The sequence below is a fragment of the Panthera tigris genome, chromosome C1 (genome assembly GCF_018350195.1).
Source record: "Panthera tigris isolate Pti1 chromosome C1, P.tigris_Pti1_mat1.1, whole genome shotgun sequence".
NCBI classification, from domain to species: Eukaryota; Metazoa; Chordata; class Mammalia; order Carnivora; family Felidae; genus Panthera; species Panthera tigris.
Genome location: NC_056667.1, coordinates 181,211,337 through 181,234,784, shown reverse-complemented (window position 1 = coordinate 181,234,784; position 23,448 = coordinate 181,211,337). Strand labels below are relative to the sequence as shown.

The 23,448-nt window shown below is 39.9% G+C and overlaps 1 protein-coding gene across 1 annotated transcript in view; it reads left to right on the top strand.

The window, feature by feature from the left end:
- The first annotated feature begins 15,259 nt into the window (after positions 1–15,259).
- The window catches only part of HECW2 (HECT, C2 and WW domain containing E3 ubiquitin protein ligase 2), a 321,506-nt gene continuing 313,317 nt past the window's right edge, over positions 15,260–23,448 (top strand). Inside the window, exon 1 of the mRNA XM_042994961.1 lies at positions 15,260–15,338. The gene's annotated coding sequence lies outside the window, so the exon portion shown is untranslated. The remainder of the gene's footprint in view (positions 15,339–23,448) is intronic.

Below are 23,448 nucleotides of genomic sequence, written 5' to 3'. Positions count from 1 at the left end.
GACAGAGAGAGACAAAGCATGAATGGGGGAGGGTCAGAGAGAGAGGGAGACAGTCAGAATCGGAAGCAGGCTCCAGGCTCTGAGCTGTCAGCACAGAGCCTGACGTGGGGCTCGAACTCATGGACCGTGAGATCATGACCTGAGCCGAAGTCGGACGCTTAACCGACCAAGCCACCCAGGCGCCCCTGGAAGATTATTCTTGAGTGCCCACCAAGAAAATGTCTGCAGACTCTGTTTTGAGAAAGCTGTCTTAAATAAAACCTATTTTCTGGAAATGCCTGTCAATTGTTTCTGCAAATGAGAAGTCTTTTGTCATTGAACTAGTACAATGTATGTTTTTTAGGTTATCCAAAATATGAAGGCACAATACATAATTTGTGTAAAGCTCAGTTTGCTGGGGCCAGTGTGAGGAACACTGGCATGTTAGTGAAGAAATGGAGGCTGAGATCTTTGCTGCTAAGGGCTCTTCTGGCTGTTCTCTGCACATCAAGGTCACCTGGGTGCTTGTTAGAAATGCAGAATCTTGGGCTCTGTTCTAGCCTGTTGAATCAGAATCTTCATTTGAACACTCTCTCCAGGTGGTTCACATACAAATTAGATTTGGGAAGCACTGAAAATCATTTTTTGTGAGCCTGTCCTTCTCTGCACATTAACTAGTTGGGTGATAAAGGCTTGTTGTGTGAAGTACCTGCAGATATTAAGTAGCATATTTTGGAAGATCCTTCTTGAGTGAAAGCATTTCCCATATATGGTGTAAGCTCTTGGCTCAATATAGTAGTTAGAGATCAACCTCCCCACATCGCTCCTCCCAAGAAGACTTAAAGAGATGTTTCCAAAATGCCAAGAATATTATTTTCAAAAAGTGATTTTGCTAGTCATAGGCTAGCATGCACAAATACTCCCCTCCCATTCCTTGCTTGACATATTCTTTGTATTTTGATGATACCACGGGGCTAAAATTTTGAAGTCCTGCTTCAACTTGTAAGGAAAACTTACAGAGAAAGGCTTTAGGCTGCCTCTGTTGTTTGCTGGATAGCCTGTTTGTTCCACGGCACTCGAGGGGTCGGGCATAGGTGCTGATTTACTGCATTACCCTGTGCGTAGTACTCAGCCGAACATTAGGTGTCTGTCTTTCACGTTAACCCAGCATTGGCTTTAGTAATGTTGATGGCAGCTTGATATAAGTCAGGTTTCCCCAGCTTTTTAGATGTTTCACTTAGATCTGGAGGTGATGGGGGTGATGGTGAAGAAACTGAGCCACCTCACCTCATGAATCTCCCTCAAGTCTCTAGATATTTCTGAGGGGAAGGTGGGTGAGATATGCCTCTGACAGGTTAATTAATGTGCTGTTGAAGCAAATGCCTTAAGCCAGTGCCAGACTGCAGGTGCACCCTACTGGCTCAGTCCGATGGGAGGTCCATCTGGACCCACGGGTGTGAGGAGCTGACCGAGGGCAGCAGTATGGTGGTGTGAAAAAGAGTATTGCATTTGGAATTCGTGGGATGTGGATTTGAATTCCATCTCTTCTGCTTTTTAGTTTTTGACTTAGTAGCAGTTATTTAACCTCTGATTTTTGAGTTAGATAATTATAAAAATAAGGTTAATTGATTTCTTCCAGGGTTGTTGTGAGACTCTAATGAGATAATATATTAATAGCCTAATACTGTGCTGGCATAGAGTAGGTAACCATCGAATATTAAATACACATTATGATATACATTTTGTATATTAAATAATTCCTTACCAGTTTTTTTTTTTTCCTCAGTACCTGCCTCAGCTAAACTAAGTAGGGATTTAAGTAGCTTCTGATAGTTTTGTTCATCAAATATATTTCCAAGTGATTCTTAGCCAGGTAAGCATCATTTTTTGTTATCATCACTATGGCAGTCCTTGGCCTTCAAAGGCACAGTGTTTTCAGCCTGGCAGATTCATCAGCTAGATCATAGCCAGGAGGGATTACATGTCCAGAAAACTGAGAATATTCCATTTTACACAGAGGATATGCCAACATGTAGTCGGAGTCAGGAAAAAGTGAGGATATGCGTAAAGCAGTAACGTTAACTTGTGATGAAAAGGGCTTTGGTGAATTAATCATGTTTGAGTGGTTGCAATGTGTAGAATTATTTTTCATGAAGAAGGCTAGGAGATGTGCTTATTACTATTATTTTATTATTGAATCCTTTTTTTTTCCATGGATCTGAAGTGCACTCTTATCATCTAATAAAATTTTATATATACCTCAAGTCTTTTATGTAGTTAGATTTTTTTTTAAGCTTAATTATTTTGAGAGAGGGTATGTGCCAGTGTGTGCTAGTGGGCAGAGAGAGAGAGAGAGGCAGAGAGTGAGAGAGAGAGAATCCCAAGCAGGTCCCATGCTGTAAGTGTGGAGCTTGAACACACAGACCATGAGATCATGACCTGAGCTGAAATCAAGAGTCCGATGCTTAACTGACTGAGTCACCCAGGCACCCCTGCAGTAAGCTGTTTTGATAGGACCCATATTGATATTTTTTTCTTTACTTAATCCTACGTGAGGGGAAATCTGTTCATTCTTGATGTAGGCCTTATTTATCCTTATTCTTGTAGGCCTTATTTATCCTTATTCTTGGTGTCCTTATTCTAGGCTTACATTATAGGTTTTGTAATCCTCGTTTGGCCTTTTAAGTTAGAGGGCTAAGTGCTGTGCATTGTGTTACTGTGGGCTCTATTGTGTATAGATCTGTTGTCTAAAGCAGAGATTTTCTGATGTTGTGTTCTTGTTATCTTTTTATGAAGGTGAGAATTTATTCCTGGATGATCTGAGAAACTTACAGGTAATTTCCAAGCCAGCAGTTTTGCACACCACAGAATCTACTGCTTATTGTTCTTCTAGGCTAAACGCCAGCAATTGACTTCTTATTTGTGCACTGCACACTGGGAAGTGTAGTTGGCGGGAACTAAAGTGGATTTGGTACAAGAAAAGAAGTTTTGGCATATGGGGGGCAGCTCCCTGCTGCTTTAGAAAGCAGCACGAGAGAGTGGTTTGCTTTCTTTTTGTGCAAAGCCCAGATTTGGGCAGGGAAGGAAGGGGTGGGGGAAGTGCAGATATTTTTTGGTAGGGAAGGAATTCTCCTATATGATCACCTGCTCCCCTTCTTCAATTTAGGTCTCAGGGCTTCAAATGAGGGTCAGTTAGGAGATGTTTCTGTCAGATTTCCAGGACCTTGAAAATGTCACAGAGAAGTCAATGAGCCAATGAGTGTAAATCAGGGGTTGCTTATTTTCTGTCATTGTAATTCAGAAATCTTAAAAAAAAAAATCTCTCTATTCACATCTCAGATGTCTGGGAGATAACCTACCAGGTGAACAGCTTTTTGTCTTCTGTGGCACTTAGGGCTGGGTCATTTGAATGAGATCCTGAGGTTAGTGACGGTAGAGATCTTATTGGTTTTGTGAAAATGACACTAGCATATAAATGTGTTTTGAGGCTTGCATGGGTTGAATATTGTTGATGGCTCAAGTTAATAGTGTCTTTGGTGAAAAACTCATGCAGTCTGTGGGGTATCAATTTGATTAAATATAAAGCTCTGGAAGAGTCTCTTTTGGTCTAGTGAGTCATCAGCCTGAAGGCTTCTCCAGACAGTTGTTTTGCAAATCAGAGTTTAAATGCATATGTCCCCTAGACCAACAATTTTGTGCAATTTTCTACCATGTTTTCTTGGTCACTGCTTCATTCTGCTAAGGAGACTATGGCAATTGGGTAGTGCCTGGGAGTATAATTTTGTTGCAGGATGTGATGCAAACACCTATTACCATTTGTAATGCTCTATTTACTTGTTTACTTGTTTTTTTTATCTGTCTCCTCAGTAGTCTTTAAGCAGTGGGCACATTTATTTTATTCTCCACTGTGTGCTCAGAGCCTAGTGCTGTATTGGGTGTGTGATACATGACTTACACATATTTGCTGAAGAAATGAATGAACTTGAAAGAGTCTAAGTACCTTCAGGTTATAGGGGAGTTACAGACTTAAGTTTTTGACTTTTGTTGGCTAACCCACAACTTTGATTAACTGGATTCTAAAACCTCTTGCAGGTTTTATAATTACTGCATGTAATCCATACTGTGAGCAGAATTTGAACAAAATGATGTTTCTGGAGAACTGTTGTTTGCCTGTGAAATCTATTTTCTAATGACTTGCAAAAACAATTGTTAGCTTCTAGTGTATCTAAATTTGGCTCCTAGAAAGCAGCTATAGTAAAACATAATGGCTTGTGAGAAAGGATTGGATTTTCTTCCCTTTGTGCCCACCATACCCAGTCTTTCTGGGGTTTGGAACACAGCCATTTTTCTTCTATGGCCTTGACCAGGTTAGGTTAATGGGAACAGGTGTGGTAAGGTGGGTTGGAAATTTGGAGGTGTTTTTGGATCTAGGTTTATGTTGAGGGGGTGGCGGTCCTGGAGACTTCACTCTCAAGCTGGATCTGGAAGTTCGTTTCTCCTGATTCTCTGAAGAGGAAGGATCTTCACCTTCACTGCTATTCTCTCCTCCACCTTGTTCCACTGAAGGAAAATCTAGTGGAACCAAATGGGAGGAGACTCTTGGCCAGTAGCAGAGGAGGAGGAGATGAGCCTGGGGCTCTGGTTGACAAGTGAAGACATGTAAGGAACCATAGGGAAACAGGAGAGGAAGGACTTCCCTGAGCCTCCCAAAGTGATCATGGTAGGAGCTGGGATTTAAGAAAATCTAAAATAACTCCTTTGTACCATCCTCTGTACTGTATGCTTCATCTTGTAATAGTAAGATTTTTCTTCTAGTGGACTGTATTTCTGGTTTCTCCGAAGTTGAAGGTTAGGTCATCTTCTGTGTCTGAGGCAAACAGAGGCTGTCTGGAAATTTTGAGGAGAATGGAGAAAGTCAGAAATAGTTGTCATGTAAGTGGACCAGAGAGCTGCCCTAGGGAAAATCTAGAAGGATTTCCAGGCAGCTGAGGCCTGAGGACTACTTTGGGGGAATATAAATGTGTCTGGCACAAACCTAGTTGGTCAGCATCACATGCTCCAGGAAGCCTGCTTTCACCATAAATCCTCAATTCTGATTTACAACTTAAAATATCCCTCACTGATAGTCTTACACCAACTTGGTCATACCTTACAATTCTGATCATTTTGGGCTGAAATGTTAGTTACCTGCATCTCTCTCCTCAAGGACCAGACACGTCTTGATCCTTCTTTATCTATAGGATACAGTGTTGTGCCCATCTCCTACTAGGCTCTAGGTAATGTTTGAGTTAACAGAGATTGGGAAGAGAGGGAGAGAAGTGATTTAGGATGGTATATTGTTAGAAAAGCTGGAAAGTAGAGAATGTTAAGAAAGAGCAATATTCAACAGTAAGACATACTAGTATAAGAAAATTCAAGAATGAGAAGTATTGCATGTGGCATGAAGGAAGTCACTGATGACCATGGAGAAGAGAGTTTCCGGCAAGATTTCGATCGTGAAGTCAGACTGTAATGTCTTATGGAAAGAATATATGATTAAATAAAATCACATTTTCTCAACATTTACTGTAATTTTCAATTCATGTTGATTCTCTCACAAATCAGGGAGTAATTATTATACATCTGAGTTTAAAAGAAATTTATAATCATGTTTACCATTTAAACAAAATTATCAGACACTAACTATATTTGGATGTCTTGAAACTGTATAGTATAGCAGCGAAACACATCTTTACATCGTTTGGGGGAAAATTGCACATTTGTAAAGAAGCATATTAAATTCAAGCATTTGTTCTGAATTACCATTTGGAATAGAGTTTTAGTGGTAAACAAGCCAACTTCTGCTTGGTGGTGTCTACAAATTCTTAGTCTTTCCACTTCCTAGAGTGGAGTGATTCAAAATAGTTGTGATTTCTATAGTCTGCCACTTTGTGTAGCTTGAAATTTTTTGTTCTTTTAAGGTGTCCTACAAAAATGCTTGTGAAAAATAGTATCTAATTACTGTTTTTCCTGCCCCTATGCTTGGCTGTAAGAGTTAGTGTATTTCTTCCTAATAAAATGAGGTGTATTTTTTGTATTTGTTTTCATTGTGAAACTTTTTTTTTTTGGTCCCCAAGGCATTGCATTTCTTTGCCTCTTTCTTAACATATTAAGCAGATAAAGCTGTTTACCTGGTCTGTTGTGATGGAGATAGGAGGAACATTTGGATTTCATTGAATTTTCTAGTATGGAGACAATGGCAATAAAAATACTGGGCAAAAAGACACATTTTTACATTTTATCCTAATCAGAAGTTTGAATGTTTAGCACGGTCTTGCTTACATGCTAGCAATAAGGCATGAAGGATTTAAAATCTTTATTGATCTTATTAGAAATTCTTTTCAGTCATTAATCTTTTGGGGTGTAATTAAGGTTCCTTTAGCATCTTGTAGTTGACTGTATTTGGTCGTAAACTGCAACAGATTACCAAGGCAGAAAATCATAATGGAATGTTCTCATTCATCAAACATATACCTTTACAAAAAAGTTTACTTAGAGGCCTATTAGGTCTGTCTGTCTGGTACATTCTTACAATGGAATTCTATTTTGCCATTAAAAGTGATGATATAAAGAAAAAATGTTACCAGAAGATAGTCTTTGTAGTATATTTTTTTAAGACAATAAAGTAAATCACAAAATAATAAAAATTATAACATGATCTCATTTTTAAATCTATTTACCTATGTATTTATGAGTAGAAAAGAATAGACTGGAAGGATATGTGCCAAAATGTTAACAGTGATTATCCTCGAGGGTTAGAAATAAGAGTGACTTTCCCTTTCTTCCTAATAATTTTGTAGAGACTAAAAATAAATAATAAATTTGAAGGGAGAAGCTATTTTATTATTTAAAGAACTTTTGTGAATATTTCATATCTGTTGTAATTTCTTAATTTCCTTTTTTATTTAGCTCATTTCTACTTCACAGAGATACATCCAGAGTGACAGAAAAAAACAGCTTCCCAGCTGTGATTCATTTGTAGGGGAGTCACGTCGCCATTAGGACTGGAATTTAAGCTGGGATTGGAAAATAAAGCTGCTTGTCAGGACCAGGAATGAAATCTGAATGGAGATTTAAAAGCAGGTTTTAGGATCTAATACAAGTGAAGGATGGAAGGCCAGTCTACCTCTGCAGGTCCGGGGCATTAACAAGTAGATGAGTTAACCAAACTAGTGTCAGATATCAGCCTGAGATTGCAGACTGAAATCCAGTTCACAAAGGTAAGCAGATAGGCAAGGTCAGAGTACTGACACCATTAAGTTAAGTAAATCTCAAATAGAAGTGACCAAGGAGCAAGTCTCTGATCATTGAAAACCCAAGAATTGGGCAAGTCTGTATTGTTAGCATAGCCCAGCAAGTTACAATGTTGTCTTTCCTTTGAGGTCCTTTGAAATCTGTCAACTAGACCCTGACGAATGACTGTCCTCTCAAACCACTGAACCATCCCCTCTCTCATTTTTTCCTGCTGGTTCACATATCTTGTGAGAAATGGTCTGTGGGCCAGTACAACCTTGAATATTATAGCATTGCCTAAAACGATCAAGTTGTTTAGTAAATATGCTTTGCAATGAGTATCATTTCTTGTTCAGTTTTTCTGGGAAGACGCAGAGGTAACAATGAAGAAAGTTGCTTGTGTTATAATCTGTCTTCATAGACACAAAAGCACAAAAGGCTTTTTTTTTTTTTTTTTTTTTTTTTGGGTAAGGAAAAAACCCCTTTTTTGTAAGGAACAAAAACTATAAGAGTAAGTTTTAGAGTAGTGCCCCAATCTCTCCCCACTGCCCCCAGCAAATTCATATGTTGAAGTTTAACCACAAATACCTCAGAAAGTGAACTTATTCTGAGTTGAGGTCTTTACAGAAGTAATCAAGTTGAAATGAGGTGATTAAGGGGGGGCCCTCATACAGTGTGACTGATGTCCTTCTAAAAAGGTGAAGTTTCAAGCTCAGCCACACGTAAAGGGAAGACATTGTGAAGAGACATCTACAAGCCAAGGTAAGAGGCCTAGATCCTTCCCTCACAGAACCAACCCTTCTGACATCTGGACTGTGGACTCGCCTCCATCTCTGTGAGATGATAAAGTTGTTTAAGCCACCCAGTTTGCGGTATTTGTTATGGCAGCTCTAACCAAGTAGTGCAATTTAAAGGCTGAGGAAGATTTTACTTTGTCATTTAATCAGTGCCTTTAGTTATTACAATGACCTGTGTGGGTTTTTCAGTGCAGGGCAGGAGAGCTACTTTTCCCATGTGATTTAGGAGTCTCTCAGGTGATTGAAGAAGGTTAGGAGCAAGGGTGTGGTTTATTCTCAGATCATCCAGATTTTCCTTCATATAATAGTTACCTAATTATCTTTCAGGTCTTTTACTATTTTTTTTCTCTTTTTGTAAACATTTGTCAGTTTTATGTAGTGACTTCATAGTGGATTTCTTATTGGTGTTATTTAAGCAGTGAGTTTCATGCTTATATTAAATTCATACATACTGTGGAGAACAGATCTCACTCAAGTTTCCTCAGGTGATGGGAGCTGCACAGGGAAGAAGGCCCCCAATTGATGTATGAGAGTATAATTTCACTTAGTTTTCCTTTGGTTGCTAGTGTAGGGATTAATTTCCTTGCTGCCCTTGAAGCTAGGCATGATCATGTGGTAAAATCTGGCCAATGGGGAAGGAGTGTACCCTCCATTCCTCTTTCTGCCTTCCAACTGACTAGGGGATGGTGATACTTGAAAGAGCTATCTGGAACTGGAAGTGGAAGATTTTCCAGTGTGGACTGGTTACATCTGGACTGTTAAATATTAAGATATAAATATGGCTCTTGTTCAAACCATTTACTTTTTGGTTTTTGTGTAATCACACCCGAGTCTAAAGCCCCAATGAACATATCCCAGTAGTTAGAGGAAGGTAAGGGCTCCAGGTCTCCCACCAGTTCCCCCATCTCTAGATATGAAAGCCAAATGTACATTTGTAAGAGGGCATACAAATATATCTACAACTTATTTTATAAGTTTAATAAAGTCTGTATTTTTGCCCTTTGGATGTTCCTTGGTTTGCTTAAGAGATTCACTTGAGGCAAATATCACAATGTTGTAGAGGCAGGATTCAATTAAACTTAGAGTTGGCATTGGACAACTAAGATCATCTAAGTAAACTGTGCCTGAGTGCAGAATCCAGCCTGGGGCCTGTTCCTGAGAACGGCCTGGTGAGATTATACCCCTTCATGAAATGGTGGGGTACCCCTGAAGTTTTTATACCCAACTCACAATCCTTTTTTTTAAGCTTATTTATTTATTTTGAGAGAGAGCGAGATCACATGCACTTGTGCATGTGTGGTGGGGAGGGGCAGAGAGAGAGGGAGAGAGAATCCCAAGCAGGCTCTGTGCTGACAGTGCAGAGCCTGACATGGGGCTCCAACTCCCGAATCATGAGATCATAACCTGAGCTGAAATCAAGAGCCAGACGCTTAACTGACTGAGCCACCCAGGCAATCTGCCAACTCAGAAGTCTTAAATGTCTCTGATTTCAACAATAAAAGCCTACTTCTAATGTCCATTTTGATAATTGACAACCTCAGCTCTTTAGTAGAGGTAAAGATAACTGAAAAACTTACAGTAGCTGTCTCTTAATGTGGCCTTTTCATCCACCGACCTCATGTTGTATTGTAAAGGAAATTTGAGACCGCATTATAGTGGCTGGAGTTCTTTCCTGTTACTTGTCTCCGCTTCTTGCTGTGTCTTCTCTGTAGTCTTAAATGCTTCCTTCCCCCTACAGACCTCAAGATTTGAATTATTCTTGGCTTCTCTTGCTTTAGAGTTTCAGCTTTTACTTTCTTTTGATTTTTTTTCTGTGCTATTCTCTGACAGCTTTCCCTGTCAGAGTTGCATTCACACACTCTGAGAAGGGATCTTACCGAGTTGCTTCATCACTATTCAGTACACTTTGTCCCTCCTGGGGTTCAGCTCTCATGCCTGGCCACCTTGGAGGCCAGTGGCCTTCCTCGTGTCCAGTCTCTATCTGACACGTTTAGGTCAAGCACCAACCCCTCGGCCAGAGAGCTGTAGCCAGGGTTGCAGGATATATTTTACAAAGGTTGAAAATTTGTTCAAAAGAACCTGTTTCAGGACCCCTTGTTCTTGGAGGGAGGGCAGACACCAAGTTTCTAAGACTCCTCTCCAGTACTTTCCTTGATGCTTGAAACTGAACAGTGACATAAAAGTCACAGACCAGATACTCTGGTAAGTTGTCGACAAGTGTAGTTAAATCCACACAACTGATGTTTAAAGTGTCTGCCAGACACTGTGCTAGACTAGTGATCAAGTCATCCAAAGAGCTGAGTCTAGTGGGGGCGACGCAGAAGCAAATGATGATAATGGTTTGAGGAGAGAGAAACTGTTTGCTTCTCTCCATGGCGTGGGTTAATTGGGACAAGGGGCTGGGAAGTGGTGCTGGGGGAGGCACTCAAAGAATGTAACCACACACAGGATTTGTGCCTGAAAGGAGGAAAAAAGTGGTACACTGCAGCCATTATTTGCCTAACAGGTGCTCCGATTGGAGCTTAGCTTACAAAGATGTATACTTTTGTCTTGTCCTACAAATTGGAGTGAGCATAAACTCCTTGTAATCGAAATAATGTGGGTTTAAAGAACCGACCTTAATCAAAGTATCAGAGCTATGTGTTCACCTTAGTGGAAAATATCATTGATATATTCCCATAGTCGGAAACTGTTGAGTACGTCATTTTGCTACAGTGAATGATTTTTTGATGCTAGAATTCACTGGAAGAAATTCACAACATTTAATTTGAATGCGTTACGAGTTCTCTTGGGTGCCATAGAATTTAATCTATTAAGTGGTTTTCGATTATTCTCGGTACTTGAGATCCAGTGATGCATCCCCATAAGAACTTGGGAACAAGGGATATGTGATTGCCCTCTGAGAGCTGGTTAAATGGAGCAGAGACAGGCTTGCCAGGCGGATTGAACATAATGAGCATGGTTTAAGAAACAGTGTGTCTGTGCAAGTGGCTCTGGTCAGATGTTGAAGGACAGAAGGATGCCCAAGGATGAGTGTTGGATTGCCTTGGTGTGGATACTAATGCATTAAGCTACTTTGATGTTGATTAAGCATTCAAATCATATGATAAACCTTCCTTAGTCGAATTCCATTTTCTCTGTGAAAGCACTTATATAAACAAGAAGAAAGGACTTCTTTTTGTTTACAGGAGATAGAATCCCAGCTCAAAGTGAGTTAAGAAAGGAGTTTATTTTCTCTCATAAGTGAAAAGTTCATTGGGTATCCTGGTCGCAGGCATGGCTTGGCTTCATTGTTATTGGTATTATGAAGCAACGTCTCTCTCCATCTCTTGCCTTCATTTTCAGTCAAAGCTCTCTCATTTTGAGGGGGCTTTCTGCATCTCCCTGCTCACAGTTTAACAATCCTGTCAACTACTGGGACAGGTTCAGCTCTGGGACTGGCCACTCCTGGGACATGTGCCCACCCAACCATTTAAACCATAAGTTCTGTTAATGGGGAATGAACAGTTCTCAGAAATGAAATTTTGTAATCAGAATAAAGAGGAATGGATTTGGATAGGTGGAAATGGCAGTTTTTCTGTAGTTCGGTTATTTGATTTTCATGTATGTGCCCACAGAAGGAAAATGCACTTGCCTCCATGTTGAGTGTTTATGGCTCCTTGACAGAGTTCTCCCTGTAAATGAATACTTTGGCATTCTGTAAGTGTATGTGTTCACATACATACACGCCCAACGCCCACCCCTCCCCCCCGCCCCAATCATACACATAGATCTTATGAGTTACAATAAGGTGAATTTGCCTGAGAGAAGGGTCTGCTCTGAACAACTAATCAGGTTCCAAAGCCTTCCAGAGACGGGTGATGCAAAGTCTGGACTTGAGCAAGAAAAGCCTGAGGTATGAGACCCATAGGAGTCTCCTCTACTGTTCCCGCTTGCTTTTCCCTTTTGAATTCCCACACCGATTACCACATTGTATGTGTGGTATGCCAGTTTTTAAAAAGGCCAAGGCATCAGGAAGAGGTGAATTGCCCTAACAGATCAGATCTGTCATCTAGCCAGCTTTGTATTTAATGTAAATACTCTTAGAGACCTCTGACTTGACTTGCTTTTTGGGAAGTAGCACCATCCCTATTTTTACACTGTGAAAATAGGACTTTGGATGGAATTCATTTCCCAAAAATGGTACCTGTGGAATTGTGAGGTAATTTTGCAAGAGTGGATTGAGACTTTCTGGGAGACTTATACATTGATCTATTAGAAATACCTGTATCTGTCTATCCCAAGTTTAATGCTTAAGATTATATTATTATTTAAATATATCTATGCTTGTATGCATGTACTGTCCCTGGAAGGAAACAGAAGCTAGTAACAGTAGTTGCCTCTGGGGGCGAACGGGTGGCTGAAGGAAAAGTGTGTGAGGGAGACTTGCTTTTCATTATTTACTCATTAATTGTCTGAATATTGTATGATGTGTATGTATTACTTTTCCTAAAATTATGGATGAAATAAAATGCCTAAAAATCACATTATGAGCAGTTTCTTTCATCAGGAGGTAGTTTTTAAAGAGCCAAGTTCTAACTTCTGCTTAATTTTCTCATGTTTATTTTTCATTTCACCAGTTCTGGTGTTTCAGAGTATTGGGTTAGCCTTTTCTCTGTCCAGTGTGGTTTTAGTTCCATGCCTTTCTCTTGCTCTTCTTTGTGTCCTGTGCTTTCCTTTAATTTGTAGTTTTGTGTTTGTATTTCATTCAAGTTCTTTTCAATTTGGCCGGCTTTTCCTTTATCTATTTGCAAAACATTGAGATAAAATCTCTCTCTCCCAAAATAAATAAACACTAAATAAAAAAAGAGTCTTCCCCCTGGTTTTTGACACTTGTCTTTTTGGAATAAAAGCCAAAAGGTGTTTTTTTTTTTAAATGTTTTATTATTGGGGTCTTTAAATATGTGGAGTCAGTTAAAACAGAGAGTCAAAAAGAGATTAAAAAATTTCTGTGCACACTCACCAGTCTTTTGAGAAGACTGAGGTGTTCTCTCTGAGTCTTTATCTGCTCATGGGGGTTCCTCATGGGCTTTCTTCTGTGAGCTGCACCCATACTGCCTCTTCCATGCTTTGCCGTTCCAACCTCTTCAGTAGGGAAAGTATGCAGACTTGTGAAGCAGTCTGAGTCAAGAATTCTAGAATTTTAAGATTTCCTCCAATCCTTTACTCATTCTTAATTTGACAGAAATATTTTTAGGTGCTTGCCTTTACCAGATCTTTCTAAAGTATTTAACTTGGTTTCCATAGTTACTACCACTCTTTCTTTTTGCTCTCAAATTTCTGGGATTTACATAATATTTAATTCAATTATATAATTAACAATAACAAGTAGAGCTGGCATAAACAGGTCTGGGAACAAACACAATTGGCTTTGGTGGGCACATGACTCAGCTGGTGGGAACAAAGGTGCAGAGGCAGCCTGGAGGGCAGCCTCCCAGGGGCTTCTGGGAACATCACTCAGGAGGGGCAGAGAGAGAGGGAGAGAAAGAATCCCAAGCAGGCTCTGTGCCACCAGTGCAGAGCCGTACACAGGGCTTGATCCCACGAACCATGAGATCATGACCCAAGCTGAAATCAAGAGTTAGATGCTTAACCAACTGAGCCATCCAGGCACCCAAGGTAAGAGAGTTTTTTAAGATAAAGATACTGATGGATAGAAGAGTACAGATGAACTGAGGATAGTTTTATGTATAGTCTCTTGCTGCAATGCTAAATTGCCATGTTTTTTTTCTTTCTAGTTGCTGCTACTACTCGTATTCTCTGTCGTGTAAATAGGATGACCAGTCGTTTGTGTGATCATTCCATGGAAAAAGTGAAATGATTAAAAATATTGTACATCCTCATAGTGATTTCTTTGTTTTAGGAAAAAAATGGGTAATAGAAGATAGTATTTGAGATTTAGACTTTTTACTAGATCCTATTCCTGAAGCCAAGACTACACTGTATGTTATCTAATGTGAGAATAAAAATAAATAAATAATAAAAAAAAAAGATTCAGAGATTTAGACTTTTTAGGCACAAATACATTCCTCTCCTATACTTGATTACCAAATACTGATCAGTTTCATTGATATTAACAGATTTCTTTAGCATAGTAACTTTTTTTGTTTTGTTTTTTAGAGAGAGAGAGCATGAGTGGGGGAGAGGGACAGAGGGAGAGAATCTTTTTTTTTTTTTTTTTTTTAGTATTTATTTTTAGTTTTGAGAGAGAGGTGGGGGAGGGTCAGAGAGAGAGAGAGGGAAACAGAGGGTCTAAAACTGGCTCTGTGCTGACAGCAGAGATAATCTTAAGCAGGCTCCACGCTCAGCACGAAGCCTGATGTGGGGCTCCATCCGACAGCACTGGGATCATGATCCAAACCAAAATCAAGAGTTGGATGCTCAACCAACTGAGCCACCCGGGTGTCCCATAGCACAGTAACTTTAAAAGAAATTAATGAGGGGGCACCTGGGTGGCTCAGTTGGTTAAGCATTCGACCTTGGCTGAGGTCATGATCTCATGGCCTGTGAGTTTAAGCCCCGTGTCGGGCTCCGTGCTGACAGCTCAGAGCCTGGAGCCTGCTTCGGATTCTGTGTCTCCCTCTCTCTCTGCCCCTCCCCCACTCTGGCTCTGTCTCTCAAAAATAAACATTAAAAAAAAAGATTAACGAATAGGTATTTAATGGATACAGCGACGACTTGCTCTTTCAATTTTTAAAAGCCTTAAAGGAACAGCAGAGTAGCAATCATGGTGATAAAAATGTGTACAAATATTTGCTTATTGACTAGTATTTTATGGAAAGCTCTTCCATGTTTTCTGTCGTTCAAACCTTACCACTTCCTGTGAGGAGAGATGGTGGGGGATATTATCCCCATTTGACACATTTGTAAAATGAGCCTCAGAGGTTCAGTGATTCACCCAAGGTCCTACAGTGGTTGAGTTTCTCAGACAAGAACTCAGGAGTGTCCAGAATTTCTCTTCCAACCCACCTTTAGTCTCAGCTTAAGGCTCTAGGATACTTCTGCACTTCTGCCACTTTTCCATGCCATTTGGACAATAGTTACTTGCTTTTAGGACTGAAAAATTAAATAGACTCTTTCTTTGCAGACTACCACTTCTCACTGTTGGAAGGACTTGTTTTCTTTGTTCTGAGATATTTTTTCCTACCTTCAAAGTGTGTTTCAGCTCCAAGGAGACTGCCATGGCAGCAGGCTGATTTGGTATGGAGGCAACAGCTGGTTTCCTTGCACGTTACTAAGCTTTTATTTCTGGTAAGTTTTTTTTTTAAATTTTTAAATTTTTTATTTTTTTTTATCGTTTATTCATTTTTGAGAGACAGAGAAGAGACAGAGCGTGAGTGGGGAGGGGCAGAGAGAGAGGGGGAAACAGAATCCGAGGCAGGCTCCAGGCTCTTACCTGTCAGCACAGAGCCCGACGCGGGGCTCTAACTCATGACCCGTGAGATCACGACCTGAGCCAACGTCAACGTTTAACCTACTGAACCACCCAGGCACCCCTATTTCTGGTAAGTTTTGACGAGCAGCCAGCAAGCTGGCCTCTGTTTCCTCTCATATCACCAGGATTGTCTTTCATGTAAAAATAAAGGTACCTAGGAGAAAACCTTATACAAGCAAAACCAAAAGTGTCAGAACATGTTGGCTTATGATACCTTTGCATAGTTTTACAGATGCAGAGTTTTAAACAAGACAAATCTTTGTTTTTTTAAAAGAAACCAAAAATCCTGGGATGCCTGGGTGGCTAAGTTGGTTAAGGGTCTGACTTCGGCTCAGGTCCTGATCTCGCGGTCTGTGAGTTCGAGCCTTGCCTCGGGCTCTGTGCTGACAGATCAGAGCCTGGAGCCTGCTTCGGATTCTTTGTCTCCCTCTCTCTCTGCCCTTCCCCCATTTGCAGTCTGTCTCTCTCAAAAAATAAATAAATGTTAAAAAAATTTAAAAAAAAATAAAAAAGAAAAGAAACAAAAACCATGAGTAGGCATGTAGGGGCACTGGCTAAGTTTGTGATTAACTGGCCTTTCAGGTACTGCCGTGATAGAAGAGTATTCTAAATTGGAGCCCTAACTTTCCCATAAGTGTAATGTGGGCAAGGTTTTTAGAACCCCTTTGCAGTAACCTCTCTGAGGATTGTGGAGGGTGCAGGGTACCTTTTATGCTGTCAAAACAAATCTGGAGCTGCTGGGCTGGCTGGAAAATTAGCCTTTTTATTGCCCTCTCTGTCATTCAGTGTTTGCCAAATTGTGGTCCGGAACTGCCTGCATTAGGATTTCTTGGGGTGGGGCTTAGGATTCTTAATTAAACAAACTTTCCAAGTATTCATAGATACTTTAAGATTTGACAGCTACTGGCGCCTTTCTCATTTCCCTTATTTGTCTTAATCACAAGTAATTGAGCTACACTAAGGACAAATCACTTTGTGGAAGGGGGTGAGGAGGATGCAGGGGAATGGTCTCAAAAAGGTAGAGAAACAATTGCCATTCTCGACAGTCTCTGTTAGACTCTTGAGTCTTTCTACTGAGCGCTCTTCGGTCACACCTCAGCCTGGTCTGTTGTCTGCCCTGGTTCATGTTGTCCCTGGTTTTACGAGAAGTATTTTCATATTTATAATCATCTGTGCCCTGACTGGTCTGCCTGGCAGTCAAGAGCTCTGCATCTCCCCATCCTTGGCTTCAGTTGAATTATAAACCTTTGGATATAGCTACCTTGTCTCTAGATTGGATGTTTGAGTTCCTCTTGGCTCTATTGCCTTCTATCCAGAGGCTTTCATTCATTCATTTTTTTTTTTAAATTTTTTATTTCAATTCCAATATAGTTAACATACAGCGTTCTGTTAGTTTCAACAGAAATTCAACAATTTCATACATTACTCAGTGCTCATCATGATAAGTGTACTCTTTAATCCCCTTTGCCTATTTCACCCATCCCCCCACCTACCTCTCCTCTGGTAACCATCGGTTGGTTTGATCTCTATAGTTACAAATCAGAGGCTTTCATTCTTCTCCCTTCTCATCTTGGTCCCATATACATATACAGCACATTCTCAAATTCTAAACAGTTTTTCCCGATATACTTTTTTGCTTTTTGTTTTTGTTTATGTCTACCGGAAACTCTCATAGTGTTAAGGTGTTCAGGTTCTTCCACGAAGCTTAATTCACTTTATATGGTAACCGAATTGTTTCCCAGGAGCAGGAGGCTTGTGATATGGAGGGAGGACAGAGAACAGTTTTCCTTCTTCTTCCTAGTATAGGAATGACTTTTTGCCCACTCCTTTTCTTCCACTAGATCCACTCTTGGCTTCTGTATTTGAAGTCAGGTGATGGAGCTCTGAGGTGAATGATGCATCCCACACACAGGAGATGGCTGATGTGTGGGGAGCTCTGGCTTGTTCACTTGTGGCTGCTGCTGCCTTTCACCCAACACCACCACTGATGTAGCCATCAAAGACCCACTGAGTTAGAAGTCAGGACTTCTGGGGTGCCTGGGTGACTCAGCTGGTTAAGCGTCTAACTCTTGGCTTTGGCTCAGGTCATGGTCTCATGGTTCATGGGTTCGAGCCCTGCATTGGGCTCCACGAAGAGCCTGTTTGGGATTCTCTCTCTTTTCTTCTCTCTCTGTCCCTCCCCCACTTGTGCTTTCTATTTCTCTCTCCAAATAAATAAATCTAAAAAAAAAAAAAAGTCAGGACTTCTAACTAGGTGGATCAATGCTCATTAGTTTATTCATGGAGTGCATTGGCCATTTGGCAGATTAATATGGAGGGTGACTGGCCCCATAGCTCTCAGCTTCTGGTCCAGAAAATTGGATGACATGCTGTCTGAAGATCATTTGCCCTGTAAGTTTTTGGAATTTATAATCTCCTTTTCCCATTCAAGCTGGAAGTGAGTCCTAGAAGGGGGTCTAGGCACCAAATAGCAAGGCTAAAGTTTTTCAAGAAATTATTATATACTTTTTGCTTCTCTTTCTGCTTATCATTGGAACAATTCTAGAAGTTGATGGAGATAGGAGGTCTTTTGTGAGGCTGAGCATGCCAGCTTTTAAGATTTATAGGCTTTAGACACATAATCTGGAAAGCAAGTGCCCATGGACATTTCTGATTTTTCTACTTCAGCTCTCTTATGTGATCCTGTGGCCCCTACAGTAGTCCCTTATGCAGGATGCTGCCACAGCTGTCGTAGTTTAGAGTGGCACCGTGCACCAAGGTGAACCAAGAAAACTGACGAACTCAGAAGTGGACAAAGCTAGAGTGTCCGTGAATATTCTAGCAGAGCATCGGAGGGTTCTCATATCAGGTTACTCGCCAACTTATTAAGTGTGTCCTCCATATCCAACATTGGTCATTTAGAAAAAGAGAGTTTGAGTTTTTAGGATGCTGTATGGTTCCTAAGAGCCCACTTTACCTTTCCAGGTTGTTCTAAAGTGCTCCCAGATTATTAGGCCTCTGTCATCCTTTTCTTTCCTCTGTAGCTGTTCTCTGATAAATGTTAGGATAGAAAGCGATCTAATTAAATTCTTCATAGTATAATGATTCCCCTGAAGGTGGTTGGATTTTTTTTAAACAAATAATGCTTGTTGACTCATATCTTTAATTGGTGACATCTGAGGCAATGTATCATAATGAAGTGAGCAATTTCAGACATTCTGAACAGAAGTGAAGGGACAACACAAAAGAGGTCTGTAAGCTCTTTCTGCTTTCTCTGACTTTTGCTGCTTTTGAACTCCTCTCACCTCTGCATTTCCAAAGTGACTGTTAATAGTTTAGGGATGGGTGAGATGGGGGGTGGGTAAGACTAGCCAGGACTATTATGTATACGTTTAGGGTTGACTTTGCCACAGACAGACCTAAAAAACTATATGGTAAGAGGATAAGGCTTTTAATTAATTGTCTTGTAGTTTGCCTTAGCAAATCTCTTTATCTTTCAATACATTATGCAAGGCATTACATCAGACTCACCCAAACTGCCTATGGCATGTAAATGTGATGTGGAACAGTATAAAATTTCTAAACATTGATGTATTTGGACTAGCGTCCTTTCTTATGCATTATGTTGGAAGCAGCCCTTAAGAAATAACAAAGCCAGCATGGTGAGCAGTCTGTATGTCTCACATTGGTGGTAAGGACCAACCACATCTATTTTAGTATGATCCTGATTTTGAGTTTCTGCATTTGGAGTCGTTACCAACTTTCTGAAAGCAACACTGATTTTCACAGACTGGGAAATCTGTTTTCCCTCTTCTGGGAGTGCTGTGAGAAATGAGGCTTGAAGCTTTAAATATGGCTTTTTAGGGGCTAGCTTTTTTAGCAGTTGAAGAAGAGTTATGTCGACAATTTGTTTTCTTCCTAGTCATTTTGTTGTGCGCATTGTGGAGAAGACTAGTTAGTTGAGGAGTTAGCTGCTATGCTCATTTAGTGTTTGCTATTTAAAAATTTCCGCATTTAGATGTGGGGAGCTGTGGGGCAATTGAAATGGGATATGATTTCGGTATATGAGGCTTGTAGCAAGATGCTTTGCCCTCACACACACTGTGGCAAGAAAAGCATGAAAGTGTCGTGTTTGTCTGGTTAACCCTGCCTGGTGTGGTGAAACCATGAGAGGAGGCAGATGAAGCCCATCTTGTTCCCCAGTAGAGACTGGCGGTGGAAATGCTGAGGCTCAGGCAGGCGGTTGTGTTAAGCAGGTTCTTGGGAGCTACTTTTAGTTCTTTGAAAAATTTATATCTCAAAGCCCCAAATCTCCCTCCTGCGTCACAGCAGCTGGCCTACATTCACCAGAATATGCAGCCTCTCATCTGATATTTATGGGTGGTGGAGTGAGGCAGAAGAGAAGAGGATTTAACTATCATTTCAACCCCGGTTTTCATTTCCAAGGCTGAAAAGATTCTTCTGTGGTCCTCAGGTATGTATTATTTAAAGAGGAAAAAAGTAACACATTCCCTCTGATGTTTCACTGGACTCACTGAGTTGAGATCTCAGAGCATGTTGCTGCTAATAATTGATTCCTGTGTATTAATGCTGACATATGAGCGGCCTAGTGTGTGTGGCAGGGAAGAGCTACATAATTTAAGAACAAAGCAGAGTAAAGATTTTTTGCTGCACATGGACAGGAGGTCCTGACATATACTGAAGACTCATATACAGCCAGACTGAACCTTTCCTGTGGTCAGGCAACACGTCTGGGAAATAGGACTATAAATAGCTGGATATTAAAATTTATACATACTACTTTCCAATTGGCTGATCTCATTTAGTTTAGGACACAAAATTGGGACCTTTTAGCAGTCTCATATTAACAGTAAAAACAACTGAAATCAGGATTCTGGGAATTGTGTGCAATAGTAAATCAGAGTGCAGTTATATAAAAAAAATACTCAGCCTTTGCTGATAACTGCTATCAAAAATGAGGTTATAAATTATGTACAGTAATCCTTTTTTACAAGGCTAGTATTATATTTTCACCTCAAGCAAAATTTGGTTTCTTGTTCTTGATGCAAAACAAGAATTGGAGGTGTTATAAAGCTTTCATCTTAGGCATTTAATTAAATTCTGCAATCTAGCATTGACCTCATACTGTTTTATAGTGAGGTAAGCTGAGCCAGAAAAAAGTCAGTCTAGTTTAAGGTGACAGTAACAGACGCACTTGCCTAATTAAACACATTGTTAAAGGAAGATCAAGAATGAAATTACATCTGTATATTCCTTTTCTTGTGCTATGGACAAGAGAACAGATAATTTTGCTGAGATTAAAGAATAGGAGCTTCTCTGTCTTACAACCTTAAAATTGAAGGGGAAAGCAGGAGTATGGAAAGGGAAGTGAAATACAAGGTAAGGGAAAAAAAAAGGCAAGTTGTCTCTTGGCTGTTGTGATTCAAAATAATTAAAGGACAAAGTTCATCTATGGTGGTTGAGGCTGCTTCAAAATATGAAAGGGGCTCTAGAATGTCCCACATCAATGACAGACATTTGTCTTCCAGCATCATGGCTTTGGAAGTAGATAGAGGTCATCGGTTGCTAATTCCCAACTAACTTGGGGGTCTTTCTTGGTTTCTCGACGAAGGATAAGGTAACTAAAGTTTGGACATATTTGCAATATTATGATTTATTTGTTTACTGGAAGATCAGCTGCCAAATCCCTGGCTTCCAGAAGAGAAAACATACTAGCTAAGCACCTGTCTTAGTCTTTAAACAAACATGGTTAAGATGCAGTTGAAGTTCTATCCAAGGTGAAGAAAGACATAGTAATAAGGCACCTAGTTGGTCTCCATACCACATAAATTATATGCTATGGGCTTGAAAAAAATTACAGCTAAAGAAACTATATGCTATCTAACTGTCTTCAACCCCCAAATATTTTGAATATATTTTCTTAACAAAGTGTTTTGGGAAGCAACATAGACTGAAAGGTTCACTAAACCATGCCAAATTATGCCATACTAATCTCTTCTTCTTCTCCGCCCCCCCCCCCCCCCCCGCCTTTTGTCCTCTTCCCTTTCCTTCTCCTTATTAGTGTTTTCTAGAAGTAAAATAAAACAAAATATGGAGATATTTCTAGATTGTAGTGAGGTAATTGAGAAGATCTGTTGAGATGGCATTGTGGTCAAGATGGAGGTTTGCGCCCCAGATCATATGTTAGGTGCCAGATCCACAGGGCGCTGCCAATGCAGCAGTAGATGAGTAAGAAGTGGCCTCTGTCTGCAAAGAGCTTATAGTGTGTTGAAGGAAAGAGACTATTACAAAACAAAGGGTAGTAAAATATGTTGAGATAATGGTGGTGGGGGTGCAGGATCTTCTGTTGGATCTAATGGACCCTCAAGGTTAGGGAAGATTTGTCCAAGATAATCTTTAAGCTGTGATTTGGAGGCTAATAGCTACATTAATGGTCGGAAATGGTAGAGTATTCCAGTCATAGCCCTTGCACTTACAAGGACTCAGAAGTGAGAAGGACATGGTCTCTTCACAGACCATGAAAACCATTGAATACGGTAAGTGCATCTGTTAAGGTACAAGCTTAGCTGCTGTAACAAAGTCATCCTAAATTATAGTAGCTCAAATAAGACAAATTTATTTCCTCCCATGAAGTTGTCTGGAATTGGTCGACAAGCCAGGTTGGTTAGGCAACTCTATTTCTAAAGGAACTTAGATTCTTTTTATCTTTATCATTCACTTACCAGTGAAAAACTATTTCAAGCATCTTTCATACAATTAATGAACCACTGGTGTCTAAAGTGATAACTGAAAGTCAGAAAGAAGTCTGCTATTGGAATACATATCAAGGGGAATGGAGCCCAGACTTAAGGTTAGGGATAATTTCTCCATGGAGGTGAGAACTGAAGTAGAAGTTGGCAAGGTGCAAGTTAGGAGGTGGGAGAGTTCCAGGCAGAGGGAAGAACATGTGCAGAGAACCCATGGCAAGAGGGAATATCGGAGATTTAAGGAACTAAAAATCACTGGGTATAGTATTAGATAGGGTATAATTTAAGGTGCAGCAACACAGAGACCACAAATTACAATAACTCAAACAAAACAAGTTTACTTTCCTCCCATAGAACAGCAGCTTCTAGAGGATGGATCTCTGAATAGGGTGTTTGCAATGCTAGCAGGAGTGAACTCTTGATTAGGGAACTTTAACTGTGAACTAATTGTCTCATGTTAATTTATATATATATTATATACTATATACTATATACTATATACTATATACTATATACTATATACTATATACTATATACTATATACTATATATTATATATTATATATTATATATTATATATTATATACACACACATATATCACCATCTCACTATATTTTAAGAAGTTTAGGATTTATCCAAAGGCAAATATGAAGCCATTGGAAAGAAGGGAATTAAATTTATAATTTAGAAAGGTGGCTCTCGTTTTAATGCCATGAATGAATGGGTGGGCAAGATGTAAGGCTGGGGGGCCAGTGAGGCTATTGCTGTAATCCAGATGAGAAAGGATATGGTGATAAGGATATGGTGATAAGGGATGGTTATCTGTTAGCCATAATATAGTTAATAGGCAGAACTTCGTGGAGTAAGAGTTTCTCAGAGATGAACTATTTTAATCTATTGCTATCCAGGGCTGAAATTCATAAAATTATATGAATTCCAAGAATTTTGAATGTCCACAAATTTATTTTGATGAGGGGTTGAAAAATCAAGTATTCACTGTGGCCTAAGAATAGGAAAACGAAATAAATAAAGCAGACCTATTGTAATGTTGGGAGGTTATGGAGAACTGGATAGTACATGCTGTCTCCAAAGGGGTCAGGTATCTTCAGTTCCAGCCAAGTGTTGTCATTTATAAATAAAAATTCATTGTTGCCAGATCTAATTGTTTCCCCTTTTATCT